This window comes from Chiloscyllium plagiosum, unplaced genomic scaffold, assembly GCF_037043375.1.
Source record: "Chiloscyllium plagiosum isolate Xiang-an unplaced genomic scaffold, Cpla_swu_hap1 HiC_scaffold_19, whole genome shotgun sequence".
In the NCBI taxonomy this organism is placed as follows: Eukaryota; Metazoa; Chordata; class Chondrichthyes; order Orectolobiformes; family Hemiscylliidae; genus Chiloscyllium; species Chiloscyllium plagiosum.
Window position 1 is genome coordinate 78,896,270 of NW_028270157.1, and position 24,165 is coordinate 78,920,434.

The 24,165-nt window shown below is 49.2% G+C and overlaps 2 non-coding genes and 3 pseudogenes across 2 annotated transcripts; all 5 read right to left on the minus strand.

Annotated features, from left to right (window-relative positions):
* Positions 1 to 356: 356 nt before the first annotated feature.
* On the minus strand, positions 357 to 536 carry LOC148146832 (U2 spliceosomal RNA; annotated as a pseudogene).
* An 11,992-nt stretch (positions 537 to 12,528) lies between these two features.
* Positions 12,529 to 12,711, minus strand: LOC148146833 (U2 spliceosomal RNA). The gene has a single exon (XR_015760517.1). It is a non-coding gene; the product is annotated as a U2 spliceosomal RNA (small nuclear RNA).
* A 585-nt stretch (positions 12,712 to 13,296) lies between these two features.
* LOC148146834 (U2 spliceosomal RNA) lies at positions 13,297 to 13,419 on the minus strand (annotated as a pseudogene).
* A 10,093-nt stretch (positions 13,420 to 23,512) lies between these two features.
* LOC148146835 (U2 spliceosomal RNA) lies at positions 23,513 to 23,694 on the minus strand. Its single transcript, XR_015760518.1, has one exon. It is a non-coding gene; the product is annotated as a U2 spliceosomal RNA (small nuclear RNA).
* A 78-nt stretch (positions 23,695 to 23,772) lies between these two features.
* On the minus strand, positions 23,773 to 23,903 carry LOC148146836 (U2 spliceosomal RNA; annotated as a pseudogene).
* Positions 23,904 to 24,165: the final 262 nt, after the last annotated feature.

Here is a 24,165-nt window from a genome sequence, read left to right on the forward strand (position 1 = left end):
TGTCGCTCGCGAGTAAGAAAAGCTGGTGGGCAGCTACGGTTGCTGCGACTCCCAAATTCTGACACCATGTGGTGTGATCGGGGCCCGGCGTTGGCGGGAAGGTGCAGCACGCAGCAGGGGTCTGAGGGGATGACATTGAGAGCAAGTGTCAAGGTGCGCAAGAGACAGAGATGGCGAGAGAAGGATAGGGAGCGGGAGCTGAGCAGCCACCTTAGAACAGACGAGTTTGAATCGACTCACGCCCGGTTGGATGTGAGGTGTGAGAAATGAAGCACTTGGTACTCAAACCCATCCAGCAGACACAAAGCACCGAAAGCCTGAGTTATAAACATGAAGCTGTTTTTAGATTTATAGATGAGGGGTGCACCGTTCCCGGAGGTACTGCAATACCAGGTCGATGCGTGGAGTGGACGGAGCAAGCCCCTATTCCATCTCCCTGCTCCAAAAATCAATTTAATATATGGTCCCCAGATAAGGGACGTATCAGATATTAAACTGATAAGAACAGATTTTTTTTTTTTTTTATTTCAAAATATACTTTATTCATATAAATAAATCTTTGGTACTTGTACAATTTATCATATCGTTCATACATATATACATTCCAAGTCGTAAAGAACAGATTGAATTGCTCAAATTTACAGTTATCCTAAATACAGTTCCCTTCATTAACCATCCAGTCTCTTATTATTTAGCTGTGGCTTCAGCGGAACCCACCTACTGAGTGGGTGCCCTGTTATATGAGAGCAAAGGAAAACTTCTTTAACCCCCAGTTTATGGGGTTACCCTTGTCCATTTGACTGTCCTGTCTCTGGGGTAGCTATCTGCATCCCCATAGTGTGCACGAACTGCTGGACCTTCTCTGGGCTGAGGTAGCTATCCAGGCCCTCACTGGGGTCCTTTACCTGCTCTGGTGTCATTGAGCCAAGGCAAGGGTCCGCACCGTCCAGTTCTGTGTCTGACAATGGGACTGTCAGAGGATCGCAGCTCTCAGTTACCTGTAGTTGTGGGACAGTGGGTACCCCCTGGTTCTCACTGGGTGGAGGGTGGACTTCAGGGGGTCCGTTGTTTCCTGGCTGGGAGGAAATGCCCTCCTCTTTATCTACGGCGCTCTGTCTCTTCTTCTGGTGGTGATGATGTTCTTTGTGCCCGTCTTCCCCATCCGAAGTGCTGGCCGTCCCTCCCTCGTGCAGCTGTCTTTTCCCCCTTTGCTGGGAGGCTTTGTGGGCGTGGCCGGATTTTCTCTTCCTGTTTATAACCGGTATCCACTCCTCTGCCTGCTCGATTACCTCCTCCTCCTCCTCCATTGCTTCCATCTGCCCAGCGAGAGCTAGGATTAGCTGCTGTGTCTCTCCACTGGCTGCCCCCTCCTCCACTCCAGCCTGTTCTTCTTTCTGGGTGCCACCAGACTCTGTTTCCCTGCTGTCTAGGTGGACGTTACTGGTCTTTGGGGGTCCACGGCTCACCTTGCCACCTCCAGCCATCTGTGCGTAAGTGGGGCCCCCCCGTCTTGGGCAGGTCTTGTACACGTGGCCCGCCTCTCCGCACAGGTTGCAGCTCCTTTCTTCCTGACAGTCCTTAGTCAGGTGACCCTCCTGTTTGCAGTTCCTGCAGATAGTCACTTTGCAATCCGCCAGCACATGTCCCGACTTCCCGCAGGCTCGGCACACTTTTGGCTGCCCTGCATATGTCAGGTAGCCTCTGTTCCCTCCAATTGCGAAGCTCGAGGGTGGGTGGAGAATGTTCCCATTGCCATCGACCCTCAGAGTCACTCTGACCTGCCGCTTACTGGTCCAGATCCCAAAGGGGTCGATCACGTCGGTGGCTTCTCCCTCAACTTGGACGTACCTTCCCAGGAAGGTCAGGACATCAGCCGCTGGAACATAGGGGTTGTACATATGGATTGTAACAACCCGACTCCTCTGTGCAGGAAGCACACACAATGGGGTTGCCGACAAGATGGAGAACAGCGGCTCCCCTTCCTTCTCCTTGAAGACCTTCAGGAGCTGTTCGCACTGCTTCACACTCCTGAAGGTCACATCAAAGTAGCCTGCCCCAGGGAAATCCTGCAGGCAGTACACGTCTGCTGCAGCGAACCCACAGCATCCTAGCAATACCTTCTTAATAAACAGGATGCGATCCACCGGTGTACGACCCTCCACCTGCTTGACAGACACCCGGACGGTGTTACGAACCCCCTGCCCAGGACTGCGCGCAGCTGTTGAGGCCATAGCTCGGAGGTTGGCTGGTCCCTGAATTGGCGTTAGGCCGAAGCCAGCATGAAGATCCACCAATAGCAGGTCAGCACAACCAAACGATCCTCCAACGTCCAATCACGATCCAGCGATGATCTCCACTAGCTCTGATGACTCACAACTCGACCCCCGTCCTGATAAGAACAGACACTTGATCTTAGCCAAAAGGCCGAGAAGCGATAACTACAATACCGCGGACTGCCTCAAGTCCCATTTGTCCTCCATGTTTTCAATCAGCTTGATTCTGTTCAAAGACTTGTAGATCACTGCTGACAGTTTCCCTGTCGCCGTAGTCCTCCCAGGATTTCTAACGAGAGCAGCAGGTCCGTTTACAGCAGTTGCTTTTTTTCCCCTGTCAGTGAACCACTGTCTCATGGTCATGTAGAGATCGTCAGTATCTCACCAATCAAGTGGGTCAGGGCTAAGCTTACGTGACTTCTCACGTGACCAGCACAGCGTTTTTGAGGAGGCGGTAACCAACTGCAGAACTGCACGCATTGAATGATACATTCAGCCTGTCATGTCTGCATCAGCTCTCTGCACGAGCAACTTCCCCAGTCCCACTCGCCCTGCAGCAAATATTCTCTCTTCAGATAAGTATCCGACCCTCCGACCAAAGTCACCATTGAATCTGCCTCCAGCACCCTCTCTCTCAGGCAGTGCACTGCATATTCTCACCACTCGCTGAAGATGCTTGGGCCTAGGACGCTACCTCGATGAAACGTGACACGTAGAGAAGAAAGCAATAGATTCAGCCGAGCCCTCCATGTCTTTGATGTGTGTGGATGTGCCTGCAGTTAGAACATTGCACAGTACAGGCCCTTCGGCCCACGATGTCGTGCCGAGCAGTTTTCTTAATCTAAGATCAACCTAACCTACACACCCCTCAATTTACTGCCGTCCAGCGTGTGCTCGCCGAGCAGTAGCTTAAATGTCCCTGACAGTTTGTGGGAGATTAGAAATGCAGTTAGAGATGTTGTTTTTGCAGATGGGTGACGGGGTGTTGTGGGGGGAGGGGAAGGGGAACATTACACAAACGGTCGCGGGATTCTTGCAGCATACTTAAGGCTAAGATTTTAACGAATATAGAGGTTTTTGTTTAAGAAATAGTTGTAAACTAAGAAATAACTTTAAAGTGTTGTAGCTGACCACAAAAGTAGCAGTAGGGGCATTTCACAATAAGCTTATAGTATGATAAGGGGAACTGGATAAAATAGCAGACAGGCTGTAACAGACAAGGACAAGGACAGCAGGGTAGTCAGATAAGGAAAATTAGAGAAAAACGAGTGAGGTAATCGGCTTATGATAGGATGGGAAAAGGGAGGCGTGATTCCGCAACTTGCAAACTGAATAAGAATGCTTACATGTTTTGTTTTCGCGCGCTTTTGCTAGCCTGATTGCTTGAGCAAAACGCCTGTTCTTGCAAGGCCGTAAAGAATTAAATGTTCTTGTTTCCAAGGCTTTGTCTCAGGCTGAATTGTGAGTGAGTTTTGTTTCTCACAGTTGCCGAAGGGCCTGTTGTTGCGCTGCTCTGTTCGACGTTCTAAAAATCTCAGTTGTTACCAATGTGAAAAATCCCTGCCTCCCCACAAGGCAAATGATTGGAGCAGGTTCGAATTCTGACCGAAAAATCTCACTGTCAGGAAATCTCGGCTCGCTCACCTTTACGAACAGTACCTCTTACAGACTAATCCATCTTGTCTTGGAAAGTGTGAACTCCCATCCCCCAACCCACCTCGTGCAAATGAATAGCACGACGGGGCGGGGATGTGAAGATCAATTTACAGCAAATCAGCCTTTATTGGTTCGGCTCCAAACATTCCAATTCGGTCTGCTTCCTTAGAATTGCAAATCAAGATTCAAGAGTGCTAATTGCAGCGCTAACAGCAAGCTAATGGTTTGATAGTGGCTGTGCAATCAAAAAGCAAGGTCTAAAATGCAAAATAAAGCAAAACACCCAGTAAGCAAAACCTCAGCATCTGTGGGGAAAAAGCAGAATTAACGCTTTTTCGAGTCCAGTGACCCTTCTCCCGAAGGGTGCAGCGAGTTCTGTTTTCGTCTAGACATTACAACCTGCAGCACCACGCGTGGAGTCAGTGATCAACTGCACCTTCACTCTATTGGTAGCCACTGAGCACGTACATCGATGCTTGCATCAGGACGAGACGAAACCTGAACCAAACGGACGGAGGCTCCGAAGCTCTCTGCCACCCTCTCACCTTCAATGCGCACTTGGATCCAGCCGGCTGCTCCGCATCAGGAAGCATCAATGGGGCGGCCTCAATCAACAGATGGGAATCAGAAAGCTTCCCCACACAGTCACACAGTACAGAAGAGGCCCTTTGGCCCTCCGAGTCCGCACTGACAAAGCTACTCTAAGTCTGCTCTAGTCCCACTTTCCAGCACTTGGTCCGTAGCCAGGAAAGGTTATGACATTTCCAGTGCTCATCCAAGTAGTTTTTCAAGGTTTTGAGGTTCCCCGCCTCGCTACCCTCCCAAGCAGTGCATTCCAGACCGCCGCCACCCTCTGGGAAACAACTGCTTTCTGTCATGACCGCAAGACCACGGAAGGTCTGACGGCCCATAAGACGTAGGAGCAGAATCGGGCCATTCGGCCCACGCTCCGCCATTCGGTCGTGGCTCACAGGTTTCTCAACCCCGATTCTCCTGCCCTCTCCCCACAACCCTTGATCCCCTTATAATCAAGAACCTCTCTATCTCTGTCTTAAATGCAACCTCATCTCAGCCTGAAGGGACGACCCTTCACCCTGAGGCTGTACTTCCAGGTCCTCGTCTCGCCTACTAGTGGGATCATCGGGTTCAATTCCCGCCTCAGGCGACTGACTGTGTGGAGTTTGCACGTTCTCCCCGTGCCTGCGTGGGTTTCCTCCGGGTGCTCCGGTTTCCTCCCACAGTCCAAAGATGTGCAGGTCAGGTGAATTGGCCATGCTAAATTGCCCGTAGTGTTAGGTAAGGGGCAAATGTAGGGGTATGGGTGGGTTGCGCTTCGGCGGGTCGGTGTGGACTTGTTGGGTCGAAGGGCCTGTTTCCACACTGTAATGTAATGTAATCTAATCTAATCTTCTTCACATCCACTCTGACCAGGCCTCCCAGTAGCCTGTAAGGTTCAGTCAGATCCCGCCTTACCTTTCGAAACACCATCGGGTATAGACCCAGAGACCTCGTGTGACAAACCCTTCAGCCCCAGGGGGAACACGCTTGTAAACCTTCTCTAGACTCCCTCCAACACCAGCGCATCCCTTCCTTTGGTACAGGGCACAAAACTGCTCCCGATATTCCACCTGTGGTCAGACCAGAGCCTGATGCAGCCTCAGCAGCACGTCTCTGCTCCTTTTTTCTCGCCCGCTTGAAATGAATGCCGACACTGCATTTGCCTTCCGAACCATCGGATGAACCTGCATGTTAATCATGAAACAACCTGGAACTAAGACTCCCAAGACCCTCTGCGCTTCAGATTTGCAAAGCCTTTCCCTCGTTCAGAAAATCGTCTACCCGATTGTTCTTGCTACCAAAGTGCAAAACCGCACACTTGGTCACTTCTTTCCCCACTCGCCCTTCATCTCCACGCCCTTCTGCAGCCTGCCCGTTTCCTCAAAACTACCTGTCCCTCTCGCTATCTTTGTGCCATCTGCAAACTCAGCAAAAATGCCCTCCGTGGCCCTCATTATCGTCAACACCCCAATAAGGTCCCTGTCACAGCCCCGTCTACAAGGTATTTGCAGAAATTCACCAAAGTTATACACGTGGCCGGAGACTTTGGCACGTCGGGTCGATAACACAGGGCCCAGCGAGCCTGTGCCGATTCCTACTCCTTGTTTGGACGTGCTACTTGTTGCCCAGACGTGGTTTCAGTCCCGCCGTTCCGCCTCCCGTTCACGTGTCTAACAAGGTGAGCCTGAAACATAGAACATAGAAGAATACAGCGCAGTACAGGCCCTTCGGCCCTCGATGTTGCGCCGATCCAAGCCCACCTAACCTACACTAGCCCACTATCCTCCATATGCCTATCCAATGCCTGCTTAAATGCCCATAATGAGGGAGAATCCACCACTGCTACTGGCAGGGCATTCCATGAACTCACGACTCGCTGAGTAAAGAACCTACCCCTAACATCTGTCCTATACCTACCCCCGCTTAATTTAAAGCTATGCCCCCTTGGAAAAAGATTCTCACTGTCGACCCTATCTAAACCCCTAATCATCTTGTACACCTCTATCAAGTCACCCCTAAACCTTCTTTTCTCCAATGAAAACAACCCCAAGTGCCTCAGCCTTTCCTCATACGATCTTTCTACCATACCAGGCAACATCCTGGTGAACCTCCTCTGCACCCGTTCCAGTGCCTCCACATCCTTCCTATAGTATGGCGACCAAAACTGCACACAATACTCCAGATGCGGACGCACCAGAGTCTTATACAACTGCAACATGACCTCAGTACTCCGGAACTACAAGATGATTAGGGGGTTAGATAGGGTTGACAGTGTGAACCTTTTCCCGCGTATGGAGTCGGGTATTACAAGGGGGCATAGCTTTAAATTAAGGGGGGGTAGATATAGGACTGAAGTTAGGGGTAGGTTCTTCACTCAGCGAGTCGTAAGTTCATGGAATGCCCTGCCAGTAGCAGTGGTGGACTCTCCCTCTTTATGGGCATTTAAGCAGGCATTGGATAGGTATATGGAGGATAGTGGGTTAGTATAGGTTAGGTGGGCTTGGATCGGCGCAACATCGAGGGCCAAAGGGCCTGTACTGCGCTGTATTCTTCTATGTTCTAACTCAATTCCTCTACCAATAAAAGCCAGTACGCCATATGCCTTCTTCACCGCACTATTTACCTGGGTGGCAACTTTCAAAGATCTGTGTACATGGACACCAAGATCCCTCTGCTCATCCACACTACCAAGTATCCGTCCATTAGCCCAGTCCCCCATCTTTTTATTACTCTTACGAAAGTGAATCACCTCACACTTAGCTACATTGAACGCCATTTGCCACCTTTCTGCCCAGTTCTGCAGCTTATCTATATCCCGCTGTAACCTGCCACATCCTTCCTCACTGTCTGCAACTCCTCCGACTTTCGTATCATCCGCAAACTTGCTCACCCAACCTTCTAACCCCTCCTCCAGGTCATTTATAAAAATGACAAACAGCAATGGTCCCAAAACAGATCCTTGCGGAACACCGCTAGTGACGGCACTCCAAGATGAACCTTTGCCATCAACTACTACCCTCTGTCTTCTTCCAGCCAGCCAACTCCTAATCCAAACCTCCAACTCACCCTCAATGCCATACCTCCGTATTTTTTGCAGTAGTCCACCATGGGGAACCTTATCAAACGCCTTACTAAAATCCATATACACCACATCTACCGCTTTCCCCTCGTCCACCTCCTTAGTCACCTTCTCAAAGAATTCAATAAGGTTTGTGAGGCACGACCTGCCCTTCACAAAACCATGCTGACTATCCTTGATCACATTATTCCTATCCAGATGTTCATAAATCCTATCCCTTAGAATTCTCTCTAAGATTTTGCCCACAACAGAAGTGAGACTCACCAGCCAATAGTTACTAGGGTTATCCCTACTCCCCTTCTTGAACAAGGGAACCACATTTGCTAGCCTCCAATCTTCTGGCACTACTCCTGTAGACAACGAGGACATAAAAATCAAGGCCAATGGCTCTGCAATCTCCTCCCTTGCTTCCCGGAGAATCCTAGGATAAATGCCATCAGGCCCAGGGGACTTATCTATTTTCACCCTTTCCAGAATTTCCAACACCTCTTCTCTACATACCTCAAAGCCATCCATTCTACTTAATTGTGACTCAGTACTCACATTGACAACAATGTCCTGTTCCTGATTGAATACTGACGAAAAGTATTCATTCAATGTCTCCCCAATCTCTTCAGCCTCCACACGCAACTTCCCACTACTATCCTTGACTGGACCTATTCCTACCCTAGTCATTCTTTTATTCCTGACATACCTATAGAAAGCCTTAGGGTTTTCCCTAATCCTACCAACTAAGGCCCTTTCATGTCCCCTCCTTGCTGCTCTTAGCTCTCTCTTCAGGTCCTTCCTGGCTACCTTATAACTCTCAATCGCCCCAATTGAACCTTCACGCCTCATCTTTACATAGGCCGCCCTCTTCCATTTAACAAGGGATTCCAATTCCTTATTAAACCACGGCTCCCTCACACGACCCTTTCCTCCCTGCCTGACGGGTACATACTTATCAAGGACACTCAATAGTTGCTCCTTGAACAAGCTCCACATATCAGTTACGCCCTTGTCTTGAAGCTTACTTTTCCACCTCTTGTTGGCCTATCTACATATTGTGGAGAAAGTGAGGTCTGCAGATGCTGGAGATCAAAGTTGAAACTTTATTGCTGGAACAGCACAGCAGGTCAGGCAGCATCCAGGGAACAGGAGATTCGACGTTTCGGGCACAGGCCCTTCCTGAAGAAGGGCCTGTGCCCGAAACGTCGAATCTCCTGTTCCCTGGATGCTGCCTGACCTGCTGTGCTGTTCCAGCAATAAAGTTTCAACTATCTACATATTGTGTCAGGAAACCCTCCTACACACATTGGACAAACACTGACCCATCTAACGAACTTGAGCTATAGCTTTCCCAATCAATATCAGGAAAGTTAAAGTCCCCCATAACAACCACCCTATTACTTTCACTCTTCTCTTGAATCATCCTCGCAATCCTTTCTTCCACGATTCTAGGACTATTAGGAGGCCTGTAAAAAATTACTAACAGGGTGAGCTCACCTTTCCTATTCCTAACCTCAGCCCAAACTACCTCAGACGGCGAGTCTTCATCCATCGTCCTTTCCACAGCTGTAATACTATCTTTGACAAGCAATGCCACACCTCCCCCTCTTTTACCCCCACCTCTGACCCTACTAAAACATTTAAACCCTGGAACCTGCAACAGCCAATCCTGTCCCTGTTCTACCCATGTCTCCGTAATAGCCACAACATCGAAGTCCCAGGTACCAACCCACGCTGCAAGTTCCTAATGTACCAACCCACGTTCCTAATGTGCCTGCTTCCAGCGCTTCGACTGGCAACGCGTTCCAGGCACCCACCATCCTCTGTGTGAAAACCTTTCCCCGCACTTTTCCCTTCTCACTTTCCCCCTCTCACCGTGAACCTGTACCCACTGACTCACCACCCCACCCTTTCGATGCCTCTCAGTATGCTGTCGACCTCTATCAGGTCGCCCCTCGGCTTCCGTCTTTGCAGTGACAACAATCCAAGTTTATTCAACCTCTCCTCACAGCAGAAGCGCTCCAGGGCAGGCAACGTGCTGGCAAACCTTCTCTGCACCCTCTCCAAAGCATCCACGTCCTTCTGGTAGTGTGCCGAACAGCATTGCGCGCGATATCCCAATTGTAGCCTAACTGGAGTTTTGTACAGCTCTTTATACAGATCATTTATTTACACGTCACAAACAACAAAGGTCCTAGCACTGAGCCCTGCGGGACGCCACTAGTTACTGATCTCCTTTCCGAAAAATGCGCCCCGAGTCGGTTTTGTATCCAGCTAGCCGACTCACCTCAGATCCCACGAGACTCTACCTTTTGTAGCAGCCTGCCGTAAGATGTGAAGCGATCCAGAAGAGATTACTGACGCAAAGGTGACTACACTTAAATGAAAGTGCTGGGAATGGCAACCGTGATGGAACTCGCAGCCAAGGAAGGTCAACACCTCACAAAATGGTGGCTGAGAGTTCACAAAATGGTGGCCCAGGGACAAGCACCAACGCAGACACAAAACTGCCATTGCTGTGGAAACACATGTCAGGCAGCAGCAAATTGCTGCTGGAAAGAAGCTGTGTGCAGAAACTGCAGCATTAAAAAAGAATATATTAAGTGGGTGCGCTCGGGGGAGAAAGTACCAATAACCTGCAGCGAAAGTACAGGAAGAAATCCTAAATGGTACAAAAAGGGCAAGAAGACAAAAGCCCAGGCGCACAAACCAATGAGGTGTTGTTGTTACAGATACTGGCGATAGCTGCCGACGCCCCGGTCGCTCCCTTACTGAACGGCAAACCGGTAAGAATGGAGGTGGACACCGGTTTCATTGATACGGCTGAGTCACGTTGCACTGCAACCTTCAGAAACTGAGCGAGGAACACACACAGGTGCTTTCACGGTGGGAACGTTCAGTTATACGGTCAGTCTGAAGACACAGCCTGCGCGTCAACAAAGGAAATCTTAGAGCTTTATGGGCAAGAATGTGGTTGGACAGAATCAAACTCAACTGGGCCGAAGGCAATCACTTGTCAAGATTCTGAGAGTGACTGATCAAGAATTCTAAAGAAGCACGCTATTGTTTTCAATGGGATAGAGAAGCAGGACGCCGGGAGCCTTTGATAAGGTTCCACGTGGTAGGCTGTTGGAGAAAATGCAGAGGCATGGAACTGAGGGTGATTTAGCAGCTTGGCTTAGAAACTGGCTTTCTGAAAGAAGGCAGCGGGTGGTGGTTGATGGAAAATATTCAGCCTGGAGTCCGGTTACTAGTGGTGTGCCACAAGGGTCTGTTTTGGGACCACTGCTGTTTGTCATTTTTATAAATGACTTAGATGCAGGCATAACATAGGTGGATGGATTAGCAAATTTGCAGACGACGCTAAAGTCGGTGGAGTCGTGGTCAGTGTGGAAGAATGTTACAGGTTGCAGGGGTACTTGGATAAACTGCAGAATTGGGCTGAGAGGTGGCAAATGGAGTTCAATGCAGCTAAATGTGAGGTGATGCACTTTGGGAAGAATAACAGGAAGGCAGAGTACTGGGTCGATGGAAAGATTCTTGGTAGTGTGGATGTGCAGAGGGATCTTGGAGTCCCATGTACATAGATCCCTGAAAGTTGCCACCCAAGTGGATAGTGCTGTTAAGAAGGCTGTTAGGTTTCATTGGTAGAGGGATTGAGTGCCGGAGCCGCAATATCATGCTGCAACAGTTCACCTGCTGGTGTGTGCTAGGCGGTTTCCTTTCCCTTTGCTCAACGACCTATTTGCTGAACTAGCCGGAGGTCAGCTTTTCAGTAAAACTGAGCCCGGTAAACCCTACCTCCAGATGAGTGTAGATCCTGAGTTTAAATGAATGAGACACAATCTTATTGAAACATATTGGATTCTTACGTGGCTCGACAGGGTAAATGCTGAGAGGACATTTTCCCTCATGGGAGTGTCTAGAACTGAACAGAATAAAGAGGCACCAATTTAAGAGTGAGATCAGGAGAAACGTCTTCTCTCAGAGGGTTGTGAGTCTTTGGAATTTGTTGTCACAGACAGCTGGCACACGCTGCTTGTGTGAGACTGACTTTGCTGCCTCAGCCAGAACTGGCAGCATTCTAAGTGCAAAAGAAGGCAAGGGGGTGTTGTGCCAGTCCCTGCGTACACAGCCCAGGTGCCGGATAATCTGCAGTGCTCCTACCTGCCTTATTATCTTTCCAGGCCAGTTCCGGTCAGCAAACATTGGTTTGTTTGTTCTACGTTTTCTCACGTGCTGTTGTCGAGTTAGTGCTGTCTCTTTGCTTTTCCCAGTGAGAATTGACTCTCTGAGTAACCTGCCTCTGACTCAGTCATTCGTGATAGCACACACGATTCTGTCGCGGCTCAGTGAATCGGAAAATGGCTGAAACTCACAGTCCTTTGCCTCGTTTTTCCGGTCAGTCACATACGTACCTATCGATTCCGCCTGCCCTTGCAGTCTGATGAAAAGCATGTGCCTTAAATACGTCCCGATGATTTTTGTCCTAGCTCACAGTGTTCTCGAAATCTCTCTTTCAAGTCATCAAAATCAAAACGACTGAACCCCGAGATAGCTTCATCCCCAGCAGCATGCAGCAACGTAGCACAGTTGACCTTCTCTTGTTTTTCTGAAATGTCGCTCGCGAGTAAGAAAAGCTGGTGGGCAGCTACGGTTGCTGCGACTCCCAAATTCTGACACCATGTGGTGTGATCGGGGCCCGGCGTTGGCGGGAAGGTGCAGCACGCAGCAGGGGTCCGAGGGGATGACATTGAGAGCAAGTGTCAAGGTGCGCAAGAGACAGAGATGGCGAGAGAAGGATAGGGAGCGGGAGCTGAGCAGCCACCTTAGAACAGACGAGTTTGAATCGACTCACGCCCGGTTGGATGTGAGGTGTGAGAAATGAAGCACTTGGTACTCAAACCCATCCAGCAGACACAAAGCACCGAAAGCCTGAGTTATAAACATGAAGCTGTTTTTAGATTTATAGATGAGGGGTGCACCGTTCCCGGAGGTACTGCAATACCAGGTCGATGCGTGGAGTGGACGGAGCAAGCCCCTATTCCATCTCCCTGCTCCAAAAATCAATTTAATATATGGTCCCCAGATAAGGGACGTATCAGATATTAAACTGATAAGAACAGATTTTTTTTTTTTTTTTTATTTCAAAAATATACTTTATTCATATATATTTAATCTATACAATTGGACATGTCATCATTCTGTGAACATTCCATTTCTTTACGTATCGAAACAGGGTAATCATTCATATTCACAGGTTAGTGCGATTACATTGAGCTCAGACGCCAGCGGAGCCCAAATGACTGTGTGGGCCCCCTGTTCTTCATTAGGCAGGCAGATGTTAGACGGTGGTCTTTCCCCACCGCGCCTTGGCGGCAGCTGCCCCAAGCTTCATCGCGTCCCTCAACACGTAGTCCTGGACCATGGAATGTGCCAGTCTGCAACACTCAGTCGGGGTCAACTCCTTCAGCTGGAAGATCAACAGGTTTCGGACCACCCAGAGAGCGTCCTTCACCGAGTTGATGATCCTCCAGGCGCAGTTGATGTTCGTCTCGGTGTGCGTCCCGGGGAACAGGCCGTAGAGCACGGAGTCCCGCGTCACGGCGCTGCTCGGGACGAACCTCGACAAACACCACTGCATTCCTCTCCAGACTTCCTCTGCATAGGCACATTCCAGAAGGAGGTGTGTGACAGTCTCGTCCCCCCCGCAGCCGCTTCGAGGGCAGCGTGCGGTGCGGCAGAGAGTCCGGGCGTGCATAAATGATCTCACAGGCAGAGCCCTTCTCACCACCAGCCAAGCCATGTCTTGGCTGATAAGAACAGATACTACACTTGATCTTAGCCAAAAGGCCGAGAAGCGATAACTACAATACCGCGGACTGCCTCAAGTCCCATTTGTCCTCCATGTTTTCAATCAGCTTGATTCTGTTCAAAGACTTGTAGATCACTGCTGACAGTTTCCCTGTCGCCGTAGTCCTCCCAGGATTTCTAACGAGAGCAGCAGGTCCGTTTACAGCAGTTGCTTTTTTTCCCCTGTCAGTGAACCACTGTCTCATGGTCATGTAGAGATCGTCAGTATCTCACCAATCAAGTGGGTCAGGGCTAAGCTTACGTGACTTCTCACGTGACCAGCACAGCGTTTTTGAGGAGGCGGTAACCAACTGCAGAACTGCACGCATTGAATGATACATTCAGCCTGTCATGTCTGCATCAGCTCTCTGCACGAGCAACTTCCCCAGTCCCACTCGCCCTGCAGCAAATATTCTCTCTTCAGATAAGTATCCGACCCTCCGACCAAAGTCACCATTGAATCTGCCTCCAGCACCCTCTCTCTCAGGCAGTGCACTGCATATTCTCACCACTCGCTGAAGATGCTTGGGCCTAGGACGCTACCTCGATGAAACGTGACACGTAGAGAAGAAAGCAATAGATTCAGCCGAGCCCTCCATGTCTTTGATGTGTGTGGATGTGCCTGCAGTTAGAACATTGCACAGTACAGGCCCTTCGGCCCACGATGTCGTGCCGAGCAGTTTTCTTAATCTAAGATCAACCTAACCTACACACCCCTCAATTTACTGCCGTCCAGCGTGTGCTCGCCGAGCAGTAGCTTAAATGTCCCTGACAGTTTGTGGGAGATTAGAAATGCAGTTAGAGATGTTGTTTTTGCAGATGGGTGACGGGGTGTTGTGGGGGGAGGGGAAGGGGAACATTACACAAACGGTCGCGGGATTCTTGCAGCATACTTAAGGCTAAGATTTTAACGAATATAGAGGTTTTTGTTTAAGAAATAGTTGTAAACTAAGAAATAACTTTAAAGTGTTGTAGCTGACCACAAAAGTAGCAGTAGGGGCATTTCACAATAAGCTTATAGTATGATAAGGGGAACTGGATAAAATAGCAGACAGGCTGTAACAGACAAGGACAAGGACAGCAGGGTAGTCAGATAAGGAAAATTAGAGAAAAACGAGTGAGGTAATCGGCTTATGATAGGATGGGAAAAGGGAGGCGTGATTCCGCAACTTGCAAACTGAATAAGAATGCTTACATGTTTTGTTTTCGCGCGCTTTTGCTAGCCTGATTGCTTGAGCAAAACGCCTGTTCTTGCAAGGCCGTAAAGAATTAAATGTTCTTGTTTCCAAGGCTTTGTCTCAGGCTGAATTGTGAGTGAGTTTTGTTTCTCACAGTTGCCGAAGGGCCTGTTGTTGCGCTGCTCTGTTCGACGTTCTAAAAATCTCAGTTGTTACCAATGTGAAAAATCCCTGCCTCCCCACAAGGCAAATGATTGGAGCAGGTTCGAATTCTGACCGAAAAATCTCACTGTCAGGAAATCTCGGCTCGCTCACCTTTACGAACAGTACCTCTTACAGACTAATCCATCTTGTCTTGGAAAGTGTGAACTCCCATCCCCCAACCCACCTCGTGCAAATGAATAGCACGACGGGGCGGGGATGTGAAGATCAATTTACAGCAAATCAGCCTTTATTGGTTCGGCTCCAAACATTCCAATTCGGTCTGCTTCCTTAGAATTGCAAATCAAGATTCAAGAGTGCTAATTGCAGCGCTAACAGCAAGCTAATGGTTTGATAGTGGCTGTGCAATCAAAAAGCAAGGTCTAAAATGCAAAATAAAGCAAAACACCCAGTAAGCAAAACCTCAGCATCTGTGGGGAAAAAGCAGAATTAACGCTTTTTCGAGTCCAGTGACCCTTCTCCCGAAGGGTGCAGCGAGTTCTGTTTTCGTCTAGACATTACAACCTGCAGCACCACGCGTGGAGTCAGTGATCAACTGCACCTTCACTCTATTGGTAGCCACTGAGCACGTACATCGATGCTTGCATCAGGACGAGACGAAACCTGAACCAAACGGACGGAGGCTCCGAAGCTCTCTGCCACCCTCTCACCTTCAATGCGCACTTGGATCCAGCCGGCTGCTCCGCATCAGGAAGCATCAATGGGGCGGCCTCAATCAACAGATGGGAATCAGAAAGCTTCCCCACACAGTCACACAGTACAGAAGAGGCCCTTTGGCCCTCCGAGTCCGCACTGACAAAGCTACTCTAAGTCTGCTCTAGTCCCACTTTCCAGCACTTGGTCCGTAGCCAGGAAAGGTTATGACATTTCCAGTGCTCATCCAAGTAGTTTTTCAAGGTTTTGAGGTTCCCCGCCTCGCTACCCTCCCAAGCAGTGCATTCCAGACCGCCGCCACCCTCTGGGAAACAACTGCTTTCTGTCATGACCGCAAGACCACGGAAGGTCTGACGGCCCATAAGACGTAGGAGCAGAATCGGGCCATTCGGCCCACGCTCCGCCATTCGGTCGTGGCTCACAGGTTTCTCAACCCCGATTCTCCTGCCCTCTCCCCACAACCCTTGATCCCCTTATAATCAAGAACCTCTCTATCTCTGTCTTAAATGCAACCTCATCTCAGCCTGAAGGGACGACCCTTCACCCTGAGGCTGTACTTCCAGGTCCTCGTCTCGCCTACTAGTGGGATCATCGGGTTCAATTCCCGCCTCAGGCGACTGACTGTGTGGAGTTTGCACGTTCTCCCCGTGCCTGCGTGGGTTTCCTCCGGGTGCTCCGGTTTCCTCCCACAGTCCAAAGATGTGCAGGTCAGGTGAATTGGCCATGCTAAATTGCCCGTAGTGTTAGGTAAGGGGCAAATGTAGGGGTATGGGTGGGTTGCGCTTCGGCGGGTCGGTGTGGACTTGTTGGGTCGAAGGGCCTGTTTCCACACTGTAATGTAATGTAATCTAATCTAATCTTCTTCACATCCACTCTGACCAGGCCTCCCAGTAGCCTGTAAGGTTCAGTCAGATCCCGCCTTACCTTTCGAAACACCATCGGGTATAGACCCAGAGACCTCGTGTGACAAACCCTTCAGCCCCAGGGGGAACACGCTTGTAAACCTTCTCTAGACTCCCTCCAACACCAGCGCATCCCTTCCTTTGGTACAGGGCACAAAACTGCTCCCGATATTCCACCTGTGGTCAGACCAGAGCCTGATGCAGCCTCAGCAGCACGTCTCTGCTCCTTTTTTCTCGCCCGCTTGAAATGAATGCCGACACTGCATTTGCCTTCCGAACCATCGGATGAACCTGCATGTTAATCATGAAACAACCTGGAACTAAGACTCCCAAGACCCTCTGCGCTTCAGATTTGCAAAGCCTTTCCCTCGTTCAGAAAATCGTCTACCCGATTGTTCTTGCTACCAAAGTGCAAAACCGCACACTTGGTCACTTCTTTCCCCACTCGCCCTTCATCTCCACGCCCTTCTGCAGCCTGCCCGTTTCCTCAAAACTACCTGTCCCTCTCGCTATCTTTGTGCCATCTGCAAACTCAGCAAAAATGCCCTCCGTGGCCCTCATTATCGTCAACACCCCAATAAGGTCCCTGTCACAGCCCCGTCTACAAGGTATTTGCAGAAATTCACCAAAGTTATACACGTGGCCGGAGACTTTGGCACGTCGGGTCGATAACACAGGGCCCAGCGAGCCTGTGCCGATTCCTACTCCTTGTTTGGACGTGCTACTTGTTGCCCAGACGTGGTTTCAGTCCCGCCGTTCCGCCTCCCGTTCACGTGTCTAACAAGGTGAGCCTGAAACATAGAACATAGAAGAATACAGCGCAGTACAGGCCCTTCGGCCCTCGATGTTGCGCCGATCCAAGCCCACCTAACCTACACTAGCCCACTATCCTCCATATGCCTATCCAATGCCTGCTTAAATGCCCATAATGAGGGAGAATCCACCACTGCTACTGGCAGGGCATTCCATGAACTCACGACTCGCTGAGTAAAGAACCTACCCCTAACATCTGTCCTATACCTACCCCCGCTTAATTTAAAGCTATGCCCCCTTGGAAAAAGATTCTCACTGTCGACCCTATCTAAACCCCTAATCATCTTGTACACCTCTATCAAGTCACCCCTAAACCTTCTTTTCTCCAATGAAAACAACCCCAAGTGCCTCAGCCTTTCCTCATACGATCTTTCTACCATACCAGGCAACATCCTGGTGAACCTCCTCTGCACCCGTTCCAGTGCCTCCACATCCTTCCTATAGTATGGCGACCAAAACTGCACACAATACTCCAGATGCGGACGCACCAGAGTCTTATACAACTGCAACATGACCTCAGTACTCCGGAACTACAAGATGATTAGGGGGTTAGATAGGGTTGACAGTGTGAACCTTTTCCCGCGTATGGAGTCGGGTATTACAAGGGGGCATAGCTTTAAATTAAGGGGGGGTAGATATAGGACTGAAGTTAGGGGTAGGTTCTTCACTCAGCGAGTCGTAAGTTCATGGAATGCCCTGCCAGTAGCAGTGGTGGACTCTCCCTCTTTATGGGCATTTAAGCAGGCATTGGATAGGTATATGGAGGATAGTGGGTTAGTATAGGTTAGGTGGGCTTGGATCGGCGCAACATCGAGGGCCAAAGGGCCTGTACTGCGCTGTATTCTTCTATGTTCTATGTTCTAACTCAATTCCTCTACCAATAAAAGCCAGTACGCCATATGCCTTCTTCACCGCACTATTTACCTGGGTGGCAACTTTCAAAGATCTGTGTACATGGACACCAAGATCCCTCTGCTCATCCACACTACCAAGTATCCGTCCATTAGCCCAGTCCCCCATCTTTTTATTACTCTTACCAAAGTGAATCACCTCACACTTAGCTACATTGAACGCCATTTGCCACCTTTCTGCCCAGTTCTGCAGCTTATCTATATCCCGCTGTAACCTGCCACATCCTTCCTCACTGTCTGCAACTCCTCCGACTTTCGTATCATCCGCAAACTTGCTCACCCAACCTTCTAACCCCTCCTCCAGGTCATTTATAAAAATGACAAACAGCAATGGTCCCAAAACAGATCCTTGCGGAACACCGCTAGTGACGGCACTCCAAGATGAACCTTTGCCATCAACTACTACCCTCTGTCTTCTTCCAGCCAGCCAACTCCTAATCCAAACCTCCAACTCACCCTCAATGCCATACCTCCGTATTTTTTGCAGTAGTCCACCATGGGGAACCTTATCAAACGCCTTACTAAAATCCATATACACCACATCTACCGCTTTCCCCTCGTCCACCTCCTTAGTCACCTTCTCAAAGAATTCAATAAGGTTTGTGAGGCACGACCTGCCCTTCACAAAACCATGCTGACTATCCTTGATCACATTATTCCTATCCAGATGTTCATAAATCCTATCCCTTAGAATTCTCTCTAAGATTTTGCCCACAACAGAAGTGAGACTCACCAGCCAATAGTTACTAGGGTTATCCCTACTCCCCTTCTTGAACAAGGGAACCACATTTGCTAGCCTCCAATCTTCTGGCACTACTCCTGTAGACAACGAGGACATAAAAATCAAGGCCAATGGCTCTGCAATCTCCTCCCTTGCTTCCCGGAGAATCCTAGGATAAATGCCATCAGGCCCAGGGGACTTATCTATTTTCACCCTTTCCAGAATTTCCAACACCTCTTCTCTACATACCTCAAAGCCATCCATTCTACTTAATTGTGACTCAGTACTCACATTGACAACAATGTCCTGTTCCTGATTGAATACTGACGAAAAGTATTCATTCAATGTCTCCCCAATCTCTTCAGCCTCCACACGCAACTTCCCACTACTATCCTTGACTGGACCTATTCCTACCCTAGTCATTCTTTTATTCCTGACATACCTATAGAAAGCCTTAGGGTTTTCCCTAATCCTACCAACTAAGGCCCTTTCATGTCCCCTCCTTGCTGCTCTTAGCTCTCTCTTCAGGTCCTTCCTGGCTACCTTATAACTCTCAATCGCCCCAATTGAACCTTCACGCCTCATCTTTACATAGGCCGCCCTCTTCCATTTAACAAGGGATTCCAATTCCTTATTAAACCACGGCTCCCTCACACGACCCTTTCCTCCCTGCCTGACGGGTACATACTTATCAAGGACACTCAATAGTTGCTCCTTGAACAAGCTCCACATATCAGTTACGCCCTTGTCTTGAAGCTTACTTTTCCACCTCTTGTTGGCCTATCTACATATTGTGGAGAAAGTGAGGTCTGCAGATGCTGGAGATCAAAGTTGAAACTTTATTGCTGGAACAGCACAGCAGGTCAGGCAGCATCCAGGGAACAGGAGATTCGACGTTTCGGGCACAGGCCCTTCCTGAAGAAGGGCCTGTGCCCGAAACGTCGAATCTCCTGTTCCCTGGATGCTGCCTGACCTGCTGTGCTGTTCCAGCAATAAAGTTTCAACTATCTACATATTGTGTCAGGAAACCCTCCTACACACATTGGACAAACACTGACCCATCTAACGAACTTGAGCTATAGCTTTCCCAATCAATATCAGGAAAGTTAAAGTCCCCCATAACAACCACCCTATTACTTTCACTCTTCTCTTGAATCATCCTCGCAATCCTTTCTTCCACGATTCTAGGACTATTAGGAGGCCTGTAAAAAATTACTAACAGGGTGAGCTCACCTTTCCTATTCCTAACCTCAGCCCAAACTACCTCAGACGGCGAGTCTTCATCCATCGTCCTTTCCACAGCTGTAATACTATCTTTGACAAGCAATGCCACACCTCCCCCTCTTTTACCCCCACCTCTGACCCTACTAAAACATTTAAACCTTGGAACCTGCAACAGCCAATCCTGTCCCTGTTCTACCCATGTCTCCGTAATAGCCACAACATCGAAGTCCCAGGTACCAACCCACGCTGCAAGTTCCTAATGTACCAACCCACGTTCCTAATGTGCCTGCTTCCAGCGCTTCGACTGGCAACGCGTTCCAGGCACCCACCATCCTCTGTGTGAAAACCTTTCCCCGCACTTTTCCCTTCTCACTTTCCCCCTCTCACCGTGAACCTGTACCCACTGACTCACCACCCCACCCTTTCGATGCCTCTCAGTATGCTGTCGACCTCTATCAGGTCGCCCCTCGGCTTCCGTCTTTGCAGTGACAACAATCCAAGTTTATTCAACCTCTCCTCACAGCAGAAGCGCTCCAGGGCAGGCAACGTGCTGGCAAACCTTCTCTGCACCCTCTCCAAAGCATCCACGTCCTTCTGGTAGTGTGCCGAACAGCATTGCGCGCGATATCCCAATTGTAGCCTAACTGGAGTTTTGTACAGCTCTTTATACAGATCATTTATTTACACGTCACAAACAACAAAGGTCCTAGCACTGAGCCCTGCGGGACGCCACTAGTTACTGATCTCCTTTCCGAAAAATGCGCCCCGAGTCGGTTTTGTATCCAGCTAGCCGACTCACCTCAGATCCCACGAGACTCTACCTTTTGTAGCAGCCTGCCGTAAGATGTGAAGCGATCCAGAAGAGATTACTGACGCAAAGGTGACTACACTTAAATGAAAGTGCTGGGAATGGCAACCGTGATGGAACTCGCAGCCAAGGAAGGTCAACACCTCACAAAATGGTGGCTGAGAGTTCACAAAATGGTGGCCCAGGGACAAGCACCAACGCAGACACAAAACTGCCATTGCTGTGGAAACACATGTCAGGCAGCAGCAAATTGCTGCTGGAAAGAAGCTGTGTGCAGAAACTGCAGCATTAAAAAAGAATATATTAAGTGGGTGCGCTCGGGGGAGAAAGTACCAATAACCTGCAGCGAAAGTACAGGAAGAAATCCTAAATGGTACAAAAAGGGCAAGAAGACAAAAGCCCAGGCGCACAAACCAATGAGGTGTTGTTGTTACAGATACTGGCGATAGCTGCCGACGCCCCGGTCGCTCCCTTACTGAACGGCAAACCGGTAAGAATGGAGGTGGACACCGGTTTCATTGATACGGCTGAGTCACGTTGCACTGCAACCTTCAGAAACTGAGCGAGGAACACACACAGGTGCTTTCACGGTGGGAACGTTCAGTTATACGGTCAGTCTGAAGACACAGCCTGCGCGTCAACAAAGGAAATCTTAGAGCTTTATGGGCAAGAATGTGGTTGGACAGAATCAAACTCAACTGGGCCGAAGGCAATCACTTGTCAAGATTCTGAGAGTGACTGATCAAGAATTCTAAAGAAGCACGCTATTGTTTTCAATGGGATAGAGAAGCAGGACGCCGGGAGCCTTTGATAAGGTTCCACGTGGTAGGCTGTTGGAGAAAATGCAGAGGCATGGAACTGAGGGTGATTTAGCAGCTTGGCTTAGAAACTGGCTTTCTGAAAGAAGGCAGCGGGTGGTGGTTGATGGAAAATATTCAGCCTGGAGTCCGGTTACTAGTGGTGTGCCACAAGGGTCTGTTTTGGGACCACTGCTGTTTGTCATTTTTATAAATGACTTAGATGCAGGCATAACATAGGTGGATGGATTAGCAAATTTGCAGACGACGCTAAAGTCGGTGGAGTCGTGGTCAGTGTGGAAGAATGTTACAGGTTGCAGGGGTACTTGGATAAACTGCAGAATTGGGCTGAGAGGTGGCAAATGGAGTTCAATGCAGCTAAATGTGAGGTGATGCACTTTGGGAAGAATAACAGGAAGGCAGAGTACTGGGTCGATGGAAAGATTCTTGGTAGTGTGGATGTGCAGAGGGATCTTGGAGTCCCATGTACATAGATCCCTGAAAGTTGCCACCCAAGTGGATAGTGCTGTTAAGAAGGCTGTTAGGTTTCATTGGTAGAGGGATTGAGTGCCGGAGCCGCAATATCATGCTGCAACAGTTCACCTGCTGGTGTGTGCTAGGCGGTTTCCTTTCCCTTTGCTCAACGACCTATTTGCTGAACTAGCCGGAGGTCAGCTTTTCAGTAAAACTGAGCCCGGTAAACCCTACCTCCAGATGAGTGTAGATCCTGAGTTTAAATGAATGAGACACAATCTTATTGAAACATATTGGATTCTTACGTGGCTCGACAGGGTAAATGCTGAGAGGACATTTTCCCTCATGGGAGTGTCTAGAACTGAACAGAATAAAGAGGCACCAATTTAAGAGTGAGATCAGGAGAAACGTCTTCTCTCAGAGGGTTGTGAGTCTTTGGAATTTGTTGTCACAGACAGCTGGCACACGCTGCTTGTGTGAGACTGACTTTGCTGCCTCAGCCAGAACTGGCAGCATTCTAAGTGCAAAAGAAGGCAAGGGGGTGTTGTGCCAGTCCCTGCGTACACAGCCCAGGTGCCGGATAATCTGCAGTGCTCCTACCTGCCTTATTATCTTTCCAGGCCAGTTCCGGTCAGCAAACATTGGTTTGTTTGTTCTACGTTTTCTCACGTGCTGTTGTCGAGTTAGTGCTTTGCTTTTCCCAGTGAGAATTGACTCTCTGAGTAACCTGCCTCTGACTCAGTCATTCGTGATAGCACACACGATTCTGTCGCGGCTCAGTGAATCGGAAAATGGCTGAAACTCACAGTCCTTTGCCTCGTTTTTCCGGTCAGTCACATACGTACCTATCGATTCCGCCTGCCCTTGCAGTCTGATGAAAAGCATGTGCCTTAAATACGTCCCGATGATTTTTGTCCTAGCTCACAGTGTTCTCGAAATCTCTCTTTCAAGTCATCAAAATCAAAACGACTGAACCCCGAGATAGCTTCATCCCCAGCAGCATGCAGCAACGTAGCACAGTTGACCTTCTCTTGTTTTTCTGAAATGTCGCTCGCGAGTAAGAAAAGCTGGTGGGCAGCTACGGTTGCTGCGACTCCCAAATTCTGACACCATGTGGTGTGATCGGGGCCCGGCGTTGGCGGGAAGGTGCAGCACGCAGCAGGGGTCCGAGGGGATGACATTGAGAGCAAGTGTCAAGGTGCGCAAGAGACAGAGATGGCGAGAGAAGGATAGGGAGCGGGAGCTGAGCAGCCACCTTAGAACAGACGAGTTTGAATCGACTCACGCCCGGTTGGATGTGAGGTGTGAGAAATGAAGCACTTGGTACTCAAACCCATCCAGCAGACACAAAGCACCGAAAGCCTGAGTTATAAACATGAAGCTGTTTTTAGATTTATAGATGAGGGGTGCACCGTTCCCGGAGGTACTGCAATACCAGGTCGATGCGTGGAGTGGACGGAGCAAGCCCCTATTCCATCTCCCTGCTCCAAAAATCAATTTAATATATGGTCCCCAGATAAGGGACGTATCAGATATTAAACTGATAAGAACAGATTTTTTTTTTTTTTTTTTTCCAAAAATATACTTTATTCATATATATTTAATCTATACAATTCGACATGTCATCATTCTGTAAACATTCCATTTCTTTACATATCGAAACAGGGTAATCATTCATATTCACAGGTAAGTGCGATTACATTGAGCTCAGACGCCAGCGGAGCCCAAATGACTGCGTGGGCCCCCTGAACAGATACTACACTTGATCTTAGCCAAAAGGCCGAGAAGCGATAACTACAATACCGCGGACTGCCTCAAGTCCCATTTGTCCTCCATGTTTTCAATCAGCTTGATTCTGTTCAAAGACTTGTAGATCACTGCTGACAGTTTCCCTGTCGCCGTAGTCCTCCCAGGATTTCTAACGAGAGCAGCAGGTCCGTTTACAGCAGTTGCTTTTTTTCCCCTGTCAGTGAACCACTGTCTCATGGTCATGTAGAGATCGTCAGTATCTCACCAATCAAGTGGGTCAGGGCTAAGCTTACGTGACTTCTCAC